Source organism: Papio anubis, chromosome 11 (genome assembly GCF_008728515.1).
Source record: "Papio anubis isolate 15944 chromosome 11, Panubis1.0, whole genome shotgun sequence".
Lineage (NCBI taxonomy): Eukaryota > Metazoa > Chordata > Mammalia > Primates > Cercopithecidae > Papio > Papio anubis.
The window spans coordinates 60,085,192-60,099,808 of NC_044986.1; the positions used below are offsets into that span (position 1 = coordinate 60,085,192).

Below are 14,617 nucleotides of genomic sequence, written 5' to 3' on the forward strand. Positions count from 1 at the left end.
TGGATGGTGCTGGTAGCAGAACCAAGGCCAAATTGGGCTGTAAGCAAGTCCACAGGGGGATGGCGCTGTTTCTGCATCTGTAGCTGGGGTCATGGTCAATGAGTGTACCACCTGGGCATAGACCTGCATTCTCAAAATGGCCCTCCTCAGTATTACAGCCTCCTACTTGGACCCCAAAGCTCCCATAAAGGTACTTTTGTCTGTTGATAGCTGACAAATTAATGTTTCTGTGAGGAGATATGAGCAAGGACCTCGTATTCTGCCATCTTGCTGACATTACTACCTCTGTTCATTCAAATTTACTTAATAGAGGTAATGACACGGATACTAATATGAAAATTTTCATGCCAAAATCATACTTTCTATTTAGACAACATAAAATGGTTAATACTGTAATGAAACAAACTTTTGTTTCATTATTGTCTTCATCATTATCACCATGATCCAAAGCAATTAATTGTCAGTTTATTTTCCACACTGGCAGGAGCAAATCACACCTATCTTTTTAGGTGAACCACTGTGTTTCCTGAAGAATGGTAATAAAAGTCCCTGTTAAAGTCTTCATGAAACCCAACCAGCACTTTTTTTTTTTTTGAGGCATAGTCTCTCTCTTTCGCCCAGGTTGAGTACAGTGGCGCGATCTTGGCTCACTGAAACCTCTGCCTCCTGGGTTCAAGTGATTCTCGTGCCTCAGCTTCCCGAGTAACTGGGACTACAGGCACATGCCACCATGCCTGGCTAGTTTTTGTATTTTTAGTAGACACAGGGTTTTGCCATGTTGGCCAGGCTGGTCTCGAAATCCAGGCCTCAAGTAATCCACATGCCTCAGCCTCCCAAAGTGTTGGAATTACAGGCATGAGCCACCGCATCTGGCCCAGAACTTTTAAAAATTGCAATAACTTTTTAAAGAATAGAGGGATTGGCCAGGTGCGGTGACTCATGCCTGTAATCCCAGGACTTTGGGAGGCCAAGTCGGGTGGATTGCCTGAGCTCAAGAGTTCAAGACCAACCTGGCAACACGGTGAAATCCTGTCTCTACTAAAATACAAAACATTAGCCAGATGTGGAAGCAGGCGCCTGTAGTTCCAGTTACTTGGGAGGCTGAGGCGGAGAGTCACTTGAACCCAGGAGGCGGAAGTTGCAGTGAGCCGAGATCATACCACTGCACTCCAGCCTGGGCTACAGAGGGAGACTCCATCTCTAAAAAAAAAAAGAAAAAAAAAGAAGAAAAGGAATAGAGGAGTCACTGATATCTTGAATTTTGCAGTGCAAAAAAAAAAAAAAAAAAAAAAAATTGGAAAGTTTCAATATAAACATATTAGAATAGAAAATGTCATCATATTAAATTGGATTTTGGAGGGGCAACTCTGGTAGCATGAAAGGAGGAAGAAGAAATAAATTTGTATTTATTGAGCTTCTACTGTGACTCAGATTCAAAGCTTAATGCTTTATATAGAGCATATCATTTTATTCCAGCCTCTATCATCTTGGTAGGGAAGCACTGTCTTTTTGTTTGTTTTCAGATGAAGAAATGAGGTCGGGGGGCCACTTAATTTGCCCTAAGTCTCAAGCTTGTAAATGGAGGTCCTGAGATGTGGTCCCGCAGATGTAACTGTGTTGTCCTGTCATTCTGAAGACAGGCCATATTGTGTTTTATAGCTTTGTATAGGAAAAAGCACTAAACATTAGACGACCCCAACTTCAAATTCTCTGTGGTCTTGGGTAAGTCACAACCTTTGCATCCCGTTCTCCTAAGATACGAAGGTGAACGTACTTGTCTCATGGGATCGTTAAGAGGCAAATGAGTTAATGTAGGTAAAAGTCCTCAGCATCTTGCTTGGCATTGCACAGGTGGGACATTACAAATGTCAGTCCAGTAGCTTGGAGTGAATGTGGAGTAGCTGAAGTGGAAAAAGTGGCCCATCTTGGTAAAATCCTCAGCCTCACTCTAATCTTCTTCTTTGAATTCCCTCCGAATGAGGGACAGGCATGAAAGCCCAGGTTGACAAAGGCTCCCAGTTGGTTCTGGCGCCTGGGTAGGTATTTTGGTTTTCAAAGGAATTATTTTCCTGGCTTGAGTTCTTTCAGAAATCCATTAATTTATAAATCAATAGAAATATATCCAGCACCTGCTTTGTGCTAAGTGCCCTGGGGAATGTCTCTGCCTTCAAGGAACTTAATGTATAGTTGCAGGAGGCAAAGCAAACAAACGCAAAACAACAGCAGTACCAAAGAGATGCTATTCATATTTAAAAAATAACTGACATAGTAAAAATTCAAAAGTACTGAAGGTAGAAATTAAGTTCCTCTCCCACCCCTATCCTTCTTTCCCTGGTTCTCTTTCCCTCTAATCAGTTGCTTAGTGCTCTCTGAGAGACTCTTTCTATATAAAGACATATAGGTCCATATAGCACCTTTCCTTTTACTAAAATACCAAATGAGACATACTATAATACTCTTCTGTACTTCGCTTTTTAAAATTCATAAAATATCTCAGATATTGTGCTGTATCAGTACATATTGATCTCCCTCATTCTAATGGAATTCTTTTATATGAATATAGCATGCTTTATTTAATAGCCCCTTATCAATGGTCTTTTAGGTTGTTTCTAGGCTTCTGTTACCTGAACAATGCTGCAATAAATTCTCCTGACAAAGAGCTATAATTAAGGGCTAAATTGTGTGGCTCAGACTGTAAGTGATTCTGATTTCACAGTGTGGGTGCTAATGGCATTTTGGGTGAGACAGTTTGGGTTGTGCAGAACTGTCTTTCCCCTTGCATGATTTTTAGGTCCCCTGCCAAAGTTCCAGCATGCTCTCATTATTACAACCAAAAAAGCCAACCCCTGTCCCCCCAGCTCCCATCTCCAAGTGTTCTCTAGGAGGATGATATTACCAAGACTGAGAACTGCTGCAAGCGTAGGGAGTTAGAGTTGGAAGCCTTCTGGGGAAAAAGGCAGTCTGAGCCTGCTATGATTTCAGTGTTTGTGTCCCTTTCAAAATTCATGTTGAAACACAACGCTAGTGCAACAATATTAAGAGTGAGGCCTTTAGGTGGTGATTAGGTCACGAGGGCTTCACCCTCAAGGATAGGATTAGCACCTCTAAAAGGACATGAGGAAGTGAATTCGCCTCCTTTTGCCCTTTCATCCATCATGCGAGAACACAGCAACAACATATTGGAAGCCAAGAGCAGCCCTCACCAAACGCTGAGCCTGCCAGTGCATTGATCTTGGACCTTCTAGTGTTCAGAACTATGAGAAATAAATTTCTATCGTTTACAAATTACTCAGCTTATGGTATTTTGTTATAGTAGCACAAAAGCCCTAAGACAGAGCAGGACTTTGAGGATTTGTACAGGCTTTGGGACACAGCCTGCAAAGGGTGAGAGTTAGTCGTCTTATTGGGGGATTTCCCTTGTCTGGGTACCTACTCCTTTACTCCCAGAGAGAAGACGCAGTGTTTGTGAAGCCAATTGGCCTGGCAAGTAGTGCTTAGGCTTTAATGTGAGTCCTAGAAAGAGCTGGGACCTTGCTTCAGCTTCTTTGCCCAGGCTGCCATGTCGGCCCTGGGTTTGCCTTTGCTCACAGGTGTGGAGGTGCTGGCCAGGTGACTCTGTTCACTAGTAGAATGAAGAGGGCCATTAACACTGGATGGACTACTGACAGGGCTTGGGACAAATTATGCAATGCTTGAATTTTCACTCTACCGTTTCTGTGCCAGTGAATGACAAAGCCCTAGAAAGTTAAGGCTGACAGGTAATTTTTAGATCATCTAGACCCTCTCAAATAGGAGAGAGGGAGTCAGGCTAATGTGCTTTAGAAGGGAAAATGTCATAGAAGAGCCTGCAAGTAAGGGGTACTATGGACTAAGGGATAAGAATAGAGATGACTGAGTATGATGGACTTCATGCCAAGGGAAAAATGATCTAAATCAGTGGCTTACTAACTGGGTTTGATATCAGTACTGGAAAAGTAATGTAAGGAAGAAACGCAGATTTCTAGGCCCCACCCCAGCCAGAACAAATTAGAATTCTAGGACGAGGATCTGGGAATCTGTATTTTTACAATGATCCTCAGGTGATTTTTGTGCCTAGTACTGGTCTGACAATCAATCTTGGGAAACTCTGATTTAAATAGACTCAATCAAATAATTTCCGTATCACAAATATGAGTGTCAGAGGAGCCTGGGGTGCTGCTTTGCTGGATATCTGTACACTGGGCAAAAGGAGAGAGCAGATAATATGCTGGGTGGTTAATTATGTTGGCATTTATTCATTCTGAAATGTTTACAAAAGTAATTAGAAGCCAGATTAGGTGTGATGTTCACTGACCTTTAAGAAGAGCTTGGCATCAAACAACCAAAAAAAAAAAAAAAAAAAAAAAAAGAGGAAATGCCTATATCAAAGGTTAATCAGAGCAAAACACAGCCTGATTAGCTGGGGATCTCTAGCTTGCAAAAAGAAGGATTTTATTTGGTATTAAGAATAAGAATTAGGAAAAGGAAGATCATTTCTTCTAAGTCATTGTTTTTCTGGATTTGGAATGACTGTTTTCCCAGACCTGAGCCTTTCCTGGCTGGCCTAACAATTTTCTGCCTGACATTGTTGGGAAGATCTTTTGTAAATTTATAGCTCTTGCTCCATGTGGTTATAGCTCTTGCTCCATGTGGTTACATCACTGACTATTCTTTTTTTTATTTTTTTTATTTTTTTTATTTTTTTTTGAGACAGGGTCTCGCTTAGTCGCCCAGGCTGGAGTGCAGTGGCGCGATCTCGGCTCACTGCAAGCTCCGCCTCCCGGGTTCACGCCATTCTCCTGCCTCAGCCTCCCGAGTAGCTGGGACTACAGGCGCCCGCCGCCTCGCCCGGCTAATTTTTTGCATTTTTAGTAGAGACGGGGTTTCACCGTGTTAGCCAGGATGGTCTCGATCTCCTGACCTCGTGATCCGCCCGCCTCGGCCTCCCAAAGTGCTGGGATTACAGGCGTGAGCCACCGCGCCCGGCCATCACTGACTATTCTTACCTCATCTTCTAGAGACTGTATGGAACCTTACAAATGATGATGGCAAATCCTCCAGGACCCTATTGAACGGTTCTCTCCCTTGCCTTTAAGTTCTTCTCCCCAGCTAGGGTTCACAGGGCTACTTTCCTGACAATCGGGTGAAGCTGACTATATGACCTCAGGTAAGTCTCCCAACTCTACCTCACCTTTGCCCTTCCGATCCATTTTCTGCCCTGCTCTGCACCCTGGCGGCCTGCCTCCTGTAGACTATATAATTGGGACTTCTTTGCTAGCTGACTTCCTGCTGGCAGAGGAAGCAGGATTAACCAGCAGGAAGTCCCTGACAGGGGGTGCTAAGGTCTAGCCTAGATTTTCCTTGCCAGGGCCCTAGATGTTCCCATGGCTACAGCTCCCACTGCGCAGACGCACTGCGGCGGCTGGGGGCCCTCGCTGGGCCCCCGTAGAGCTATTTCCTCCCTTTGCACCTTGCCGCCTGCGTGCTGTGTTGGCTCCCTCTGTCGGCGGTCGCTGGATGCTTCATCCATGTGTGGTGGTTTTCTTTCCTCTGCACACCTCAGTACATACTCCAGCAGCTGGGAAAATCTTTTCAGTTGAACACGCTGTTTTTATCCCAGCCTGATAAATTTTTCTTGTAAAGCGGTCAAACAGGAAAACAAACCTTCCTCTGCCTGTCTCAGTGCAACCGTGAAGATCACGCGAGATAGTCCCTGTTGAAGTGTGTGTACTTCAGCAGTGCAGAGCGTTCAACTGTAGGGTGGCATAATAGTTACTGCTCTGGTGATTATTATTAAGGTCTGAGACATCTTTATAACCTTAAAGCATTTTGGACAGCTTTCAATATTTGATATTTGCACAGTAAATACTAATGGATTAATTCAGGGAGCTGGAAGTAGGGAGTACTGACAAGTACATCTACCTACTTTCAAGTGTACAGACTCATTATGTTTCTGGAAGTTACAAGACAGTCTGGTTTTATTTTCTCTGTTATTAATGAAAATTCCTCCCAGATTCTGGGAACAGGTTGATATACAGCCCTAGTTTTCAGTTACATCAGTTTTCATTTCTGTCTGGGTTCCACAAGTATTTTGTGGAGTTGGTGGAAGGTATGTTAGGGTTTACTGGCAAGATTTCAATTTAAACCGGGAAACATTGAATACATAAGTTTTTAAATCACTGCACATACGAGTCATAGTTTATTTAACCATTGCCTCTTTCCAGTTTTGCTCTGATAAAATGATAGAGTGATCATCTTTGCACTCACAGTAGTCTGCACATCATTCAACAGTGCCATCACTGTTCAGATCAGAGGCTGGTGGATACAGCAGTAAACAAGGCAAAGTCATGCTCTTGTGAGTTTATATTCTAGATGGAGAGATGGATAATAAACAAACACAATGAATAAATGGGGTAAAGCAGGGTAGGGGTAGTAGGGAAGAGAGGCAATGGGAGTTGCTATCTCAAATAGGGTAATCACAGAAGCCCCTCTGATGTGGAAACATTTGGGTAGAGATCTGAATGACATGAGGAAGCAAGCCAAATATCTGGGGGAAAGGCATTCTTGGTAGAGGGAACAGCCTTTGCAATGGCCTGAAGACAGGAATGTGCTTAACATATTTGAGGAACAGCAAGGAGGTCAATGGAACTGGAGTGGAATGAGTAGGGGGGATAGCAGTAAGAAGTGAATTAGCAGGAGAAGTGGGGGCAAAATCTTCAAGGGTCTTATAGACCAATATAAAGACTCTGACTGGTCCTTATGGTGATAGAAGACCTTGGTGGGTTTGAAGTAGGAGAGTGACATGAGGAGACTTTCATTTTAAAAGGCTCTCTTTGGCTGCTGTATGAAAATGTTCTGAAGGGGGTGGGGTAGAGTGAGGGTGGCGGGGTGGGAGGCTTTGGGGATAATTCAGGGAGAGATGAGGGTGGCTTGGACCAGAGTTGTCAAAATGAATGTCATGAGAAATGATTGGATTCTGGGTATATTTCAAAGGCAGAGGTGGCTGATTTAAATTATGGATTGGATGCAGGATATGAACGATGGGAGTTGAGGATGACTTGGGTTTTGCCTTGCATAATGCCTATTGAGGGATAAATAAACAAATGTTTAGTCAGGGCAGTGGTTCGTTCTTAAGTTGAGGCGACTTTACTCTCTAGGGGACATTTGGCAATGTATAGAGATAGTTTTGTTTGTTACCCTGGGGTGGGAGATGTGTGCTACAGACTTCTGGTGGGCAGAGGCCACAGATGCTGCTAAACCTCCTACAGTGCACAGGACAGTTCCCTTAACAAAAAATGATCCAGCCCCAAGTGTTGATAATGCTGAGGGTGAGAAATCTAGAGTTCCGGCGATCACTACATTTTTTTTTTTTCTCAACCTCTTTCTTCTCTTGGCTTTGTTCTCTTCTCCACCCCAGATGGGTTTCTTTGTTGCTTCTTATACACGTTAAGAAATGGCTGGCCCAGCTCTTCCCTCTACCCTCCTCCAAACACGACCTTTAAGCTCCCACATCCAAATTCAACTCACTATATATAGTCTCTTTGTTCCAATTCCACATTTTCGGGAGAGAGACATTGATATTCCCAGGTGCTCCTTCCACTTCAATCCGGTGTGTCAGAGGGCGGGTTCACATGGGCTCTTGTTTGCTTAAAAAAGACTGCAGGAAAGATAGTCTGGGAAGGAATGCAGGTCATATGAGAAAATTAACTGGAGTGTCTGTTGTATGAACTTGGAGAATTCAACCTGCAGATCTGACTCCTGGGGTCCTGCTTAACCCATAGAATTGTTCAGGTGTCTGTTCATTCATCCTAGTCGTTTTAAATTATAAGAAAAGGAAATCGTATGTGAGGAAAGACGGCTAAAGATCTCCTGGGCCATATTCAGAATCTGAGTTCCTACTGAGCTGGACATAAGGAGAAAGCTGCTTGCTGTGTTTTTCCTTTCCACTTCTAATTGAATTTGAATCCAGCTTATGTTTGGAGGAAGTCATTTAAAGCAACAAGCGTTCATAACTAGTGACTGGCATGAAAAATAATAGTGGGACAAGAGAGCGAGCATGGAATGCAATGTGCATTTATTGTGACATATGGCTCTCTTTTTGCGTTTCCACTGACTGTATTATCCAGGCAGGAACTTACTTTCAGAGAGAAAGTGGAATTCTGCAGATGGTAGCATATTGGAATCATTGTCAGAAAGAGGAGAGATTATATCAGACTCATATTGAATCAAACATTCATTTAAGAATTAGTCTGAGATAATTTTTCCATGCAGTAATGAGCATTTTAGTATTTCTAGCCTGCTGTTCCACATGACTAGCGCACAAAGGGATGTCTCCGAGGACCTCCAAATAGGGCTAATACAAATTGTCATAGGAACTGACTGACGATGGTGAGGAGAGAGGTAGCCTGCTCAGCCACAGGGAAGTGCCAGTGTGCTCCTGGCATGGGCAAAGCAGGAGACCTTGTGACCAGAATGTCTCCTTTACTCTTTCTGTCTGTTGGAAGTACCTGCATTTCTCAGACCATTGAGGTAAAGTTTTCAAAGTCCCTGCAGATGAGCAGTTATCAGCTAATAATTAAGGCATAAGAGGCAACTTGCACTTTTAAAAAACAGGTTTATTGAGATGTAATTCACGTACAATTCACCCATTTAAAGTGCATAGTTCAATGGCTTTTAGAATATTCACAGAGTTGTGCATCTATCATCATAATCGATTTTAGAACATTTTCATTACTCTCAAAAGAAAACCCATACCCATTTCTCCCAAAACGCCAGCCCTAGGCAACTACTAATTTACTTTCTGTCTCTATGCATCTGCCTATTCTAGAAATTTCATATAAATGGAATCATTTATATGGTCTTTTGTTTCTGGCTTCTTTTACTTAGTGTAATGTTTTCAGGGTTTGCCTATGTCGTAGCATGTATCAATACTTCATTTTTTTAATGGCTGAATAATATTCACTATATGGATATATCACATTTTGTTTATCCATTCATCAGCTGATAGACATTGGGATTGTTTTTATTTTTTGGCTAGTATGAATAATGCTGCTATAAATGTTTGTATACAGCCCATTCGTATTTTAGCATTAATTAGTCAACTCAAAAGTCAACTGCTCTAGGAAGTCTGCCATGATCTGCTCTCCTCCTTCTTTCTCCTTTGTCCCTGTCCCATTTAATTACTCTCCCTTCCCTCGGTATCTTGTATGTCTGTTATTCATACTTACTCTTTAGGGTCATGGTTTATTTATTAACTCACCTGTCACCTCTGTGAAAGCAAGAATTATGTCTTATTTTATCCCTAGCTCCTATTAATATTAAGTTTACAACTAGTTCTATTTCTCAACAAATTGCTGAATTTACATATATGGCCTTTGACAGTGAGTATTTAGATTTCACTCTTTAAGGAATTTCAGGCTCTCAGTTCAGCCTGAAAATTCCACATCTTTTTCTTTAGTCTCCCACTTATCTGTCACTCCCTGTGTCCTTTCTGGTTATGGCCAGGATCCCAAAGTGGCTGGAATCTGTCTGTCCTGGTCATTCATGATGAACCAGAGGGAGGCACCAAGGGGCTTCAGAAAAGTCAGATTTTAAAAAAATCTTACTTTGAAAATGTTAATCTTTTTGCATCTTACCTTTTATTTTTCCTTTTTGAGCTTTAAAGGGAGGGAAACACCCATTGGGGTGCTCCATGGGGGAGTTGATTCAGGGGAGCATTGGGGTAGGTAGAGAAAAACCCTCATAAACGTGTGGGGCTACAGGCAGAGGAGAGGCTTCTTGGACTTGGTAAAAGACAATATTGCTGTTGATGACACAGTTGAGGCTTCTCTTGAGCATCTGCTCAGCTGGAGCTGCCATCTTTTGCATATTTTACAGGGAATTCTCAGAGCTTCCTTTCAGTTTCCAGGCCTCTGTGTGGTCAACATGGCTTTTGAAGCTGCTGCAGCCCTTCACAGCCAAGAGACAAATGTCACATCATCAGGCTGGCTCCTGAGCTGCCATGGCTGGGGCTGCCATTCCTTGCTCTTAGGTTGGCTATGCCCCTCAATACTTTGTCGCCACTGTTGCTTACCATCTCAGAGCAATCACCTTCTGTTTTGGGATTGCTAGTTTGCTGGCTTGTTGCCTCACTAGAATCTCTGGTTTTGGAAAATCAAGACCTTGTTTCAGTTCTGTATTCACAGTGCCAAGCACAGTGCTGGGGACTTTGTAGGTTCTCAGAGACTGTTTTTGAGCATGTCACTTCTTGGCATTCTTTAGGGTCTGGTGAGGAGGTAGATCCAAGAGAGAGGGGTTCTCCAGGTGTGGGAAACAAGTATCTATGAACATAGAATGAGACTGGAGACATTGGCACATTTTTGCTTAGAGAAAGCCAATCTTGGAATTTAAACTTTTGTTCTGGCAAACTTGTCTAAGTGACCTTTTATTTCCTCTAGATGAATGGTATCTCTCTGTCTACTCATGGGGTGCTAGACCTTTGCATAGGGCTTCTGGAATGGTTTCCAGCTCTGAACTTTTAGAAAAGGCATGTGGCTCCAGAATTATCTTCCTTTCTTGATTTGGAATTGCCTCAGCTTGCTGAAGGCATCTTAAAGGACCTGTTTGTTTCCACCCTAAAAATAAATTCCTGGGCATGTGTATGTAGCATTTGGTACATTTTCCAAGAGCTTTTAGAGAATTTTTTCATGGGACCCACACAGCCCCATGGGGCTGGGGCCATGACTTATCCTTCTGTCATCTGGAATGCTGACATGATGCTGCCTACCTGGAAGACACTCAGTACCTCTGGTTTCAGGGAGAATGTGGCAAGGATTTGCCTTTTCTGTTTTTACGGAAAAGGCAATGAGGATGAAAGAGGTAATGGCTATTTAGAGGCAAATATAGTTTTTCTTTGCCTCTTTCACCATAGATTTCCAATCACCTTTTGATAATTAATTTGTGTTGATGGCATATGACTGCTTTAGATAGTTGGTATGTTTTGTTAATAAATTCATTTCTATCTTTTCTCTGGGCTCACTCTTTGGGTTTCCTTTGCCTTTCCATTCTCTTGCCCGTGCTTTGAGAGTGAGTAGCCAGGTCATCAAATCAGTGAGGGTATCCCCACAAAACAAAGCAAAGCACCCAAAATAACAAGGGTGATGTGTATCTGCAGGTTTGGAGAAAATCCAACCATAGTGGTGCTCACATACCAAATAAAATGAAATTCCAAGGCTCAGAAGCCCCATCCTTGTACTGTATAGCAGCACCAAGGGACATTTTCAGCACATAGGACACAAGGGATGACTAACATGGATTTCATCCTCTCATTCAAGTACTCACAAGTGATATTCATTCTGCAGTTAATCAAGTCCTACTTGACAGATTGTGCCATCTTTTCTGATGTATGCTTATTTTCATTGTCTCCAAAGACTGAGCTCTGTGAGGTCATGTCTTCCACGTCTATGCAGCTCTCACAGTGCCTTCCACACACTGAAACCCAATGAAATACTGATTTTGGACATTTGGATCAACTGGATATTTTCATTGGAATATCCCATCTTTAGTTCAAATTCAGTATGAGTTGCGTTAGTCCCCTCTTTGTTCAAAAGCAGTTTAAGTGAGCTTACATGTCATATGACAAGATAACACAAATTAGAGATGGGTGGGGAAAAATAAGAAAAACAAGAATAGGGCCATAGAGTGGATTCCCCAGAGGTACACATGCTGCAGGAGAACCACAGATTTGGCTTTACAAGACTAACAAAGATTAGTTACACAGTTCATTGTCCGTATAATAAAAGTCATCCAGTTTCTCAGAAATAGAACAATCACTGGACCTCAAGAGCCTAAAGGAGTTTCTTGAAGGATGTCCATAAGATTCACAGCTCTCCTCTGGCTTGGGCTATCCAAGAGGTAGATTTTAGAGTATAGAGAGGAATGAATGGACTGCACAGCTTCCAACCAATCCTTCCTGAATTTTATTTCTCCCATATGAGCTTTTGCTCAAATGCAGTTTATTTTTAAGAGAACATACCAATCTTTGTCCCATACTAGCTATTCCTTCTACTTCCCTTTTTCTGAAGGAAAGGAATAACCACACAGCCTCATAAGTCTGTATGACAATAGTTGTATATAGGACTTCTTTGCTCATTTGTTCCCATGTCCAACCAGTCATCAAAATCTGTTCCTTTCTTCCTTTCTCCTCTTCTCCCACCGTCCCTTCCTCCTTCTCTCCCACCCTCCCTTCCTCCTCCTCTTCCTTTCTTTTTCCTTCTCTCTTTCCCTTCCTTCCTTCTTCCCTTCTCCCATCACTTCCTTCTTTCCTTCATCACTTAATATATACCAGGAGCTGGGCTAAACAAAAAGACATGATTTTATGTAACAGTCAGCAAGGAGACTGTCCAATCAGAAATTATATCAGCTTTAGCATAGGAGCAAAATCCTCAAAGCCTTCCCTTGTGCCAGGTGTAAACTCTTCAGTTCTTGGATTTAGAAGAGGCATTGTTTCAGGGAGCTCCAGGAGGGCTAAGGTGGTGGGGCAGGCATGGGTTTGGGTGGGTCATGGTTTCAGGAAAGGGGTGCTTTCAATATTCACAAATATGGAAGCGTTTCAGTGTTTTAACAGCTGATAGAACTGCATTGGCAGATGTTGGCTGCATATCAGTCCTGAGAAAATGGAGTCACAAAGATAACTCAGCTGTGGTTCCTACCCTGGAGGATACTGTAGTTCACCATCTTCAGAATGTGTTTTAAAAACATCCTTTCCTCTCCCTGTTTGTTGCTACGATTGTATTTTAGACACTCACTGTCTCAGGCTTCACTGATTATAATTACCTCTTAATGGGTCTGTTGGATTTTAATTTTTTTCTCCTATTATTTTCCCTCTTTCCAATGTTTCATGTATGTGCTGTCAGAGAAAATTCCCCCAAATATTGCATCGACTATGCTATATTACTTCTACTCCAAAACCGGCCTTTCTGTTTCTTCAGAATGATATTTGAACTCTTTACTTGGGCATCTGAGTCCCTCAATTTTGTACCTGCACCGTTTCATCAAGTGATATGATGTCACCAAAGAAGGATAAGCCATGGTCCCCCCTGTTCTTAAGTACTTACAGTGGGTGATGTGGTATGGAAGAGATGTTTGTAATGATTGTTACACAGTAAAAGCAAATGGGGGAAACAGGTAGGTGATGGTGTGTGGGGTGATGCAGGCTGATGGTGTTGGCAGGGACAGTGAGGAAATAGTCTCTTTGAGTTTGATTTCTCTTGACAAGCTGACAACAATCAGTTCCTAGTCCAAAGGCTCTAATCAGTTCCTAGTCCCAGGTGGTTGAACCTGGGATGGATGAAGGAGGTTTGTCAACCTCAAAATGAAATTTGTTTTTCTTTCTGAGGTACAAACCAAGGATATGAAGGCTTTTCAAACTGTATGAACTCTGAGTAAATTCCAAACCGGGTTAGTACAAGTGACTTTGAAACTCACCATATTCTACCAGCTCCCTCAGCAAGTGAACTGCCAGCTTTGGATGCTTGTATGGCATCCTGAACTGGACTGGATTCACAGGACGAGTCTGCGGGAGAAGTATTTGGAGTCCTTTCTCTGAGCTGCTCTTTAGGAGAAAGCTTGGCTCAGTAGAACCTAAGCTTAGACCAAGAGAGATTGTTCCTACCTCCCATGTACTGAGAACCACTTTACATGGCTACTACAAGTTAGGCATTTTGCTCATATTTTCATACATGCTTTCATTTAATCTTCACTATTATCTTGCAAGCTAGATGTTATATTGAGACCCAAAGACTAATTTATCTGAGATCACCCCATGTCTAAATCCTAGAGTCAGGATTGTAGGATTACCAGAATCTATGCTCTTTCCACTCTCATTGTCTTTCTAGAGCTAATGCTTTTTGGAAGTGTTGGAAAGGCAAGGATTATACTTTTACATGGCACATTGGGAATGAGACTTTTAAGCCTCTAAATCCCACTGCTATTCCCACTTATTGATAAGGGCAGTTGAATGTCCATCTACCCTGGGAAATAAGGATACCCTCCTTTTTAGGCAGAAATTCCCTTATTTCATGGTTGAATGACCTCAGCAAGAACATCTCAGTCCTTCAGTCATATGCCTCTATATTCACTTCAGTGCCTTTTTTGGTTTTTGGCAGTGAAGTTCCTTTCAGACAGAGCATTATGCTCTCACTTGCCAATATCCCTACCATTATCTCTGGCTTGCTTTAATTTATGCTGCTGCTGTTTGGAATTTGATTTGAGTTGTTGTGAGGTTTAAACAGGATCATCCATGTAAAGTGCTTAATGCAGTCACTGGCACATTTTAAGAGCTCAATAAATGGCAGCTACCACAATGGTTTTCACTGAGCGGAGAGTACCTTGTAATCACAAGGTGAGCCCTCACTCTGGACTGCTTCTTCAGATGAGCATGGTTAGTTGGCAAGACTTAGAGGAGATGAGGCACAGGTCAGATGAGTTTTTAAACAGGTATGGTAGTCAGGAAGGGCCTTACATGTGTGATGATGTGCCCCAGAGGATTTCCTGAGCATTCAGGTGGACTCACCGAGACAGAGTTTAGCATATTTTGGCCCACGTCCCAAGTGTGGCCTAC

At 42.4% G+C, this 14,617-nt stretch overlaps 1 long non-coding RNA gene across 1 annotated transcript in view; it reads left to right on the top strand.

The window, feature by feature from the left end:
- The first annotated feature begins 4,915 nt into the window (after nt 1-4,915).
- The window catches only part of LOC110744136, a 28,217-nt gene continuing 18,515 nt past the window's right edge, over nt 4,916-14,617 (top strand). Inside the window, exon 1 of the long non-coding RNA XR_002524340.2 lies at nt 4,916-5,185. This is a non-coding gene — a long non-coding RNA (uncharacterized LOC110744136). The remainder of the gene's footprint in view (nt 5,186-14,617) is intronic.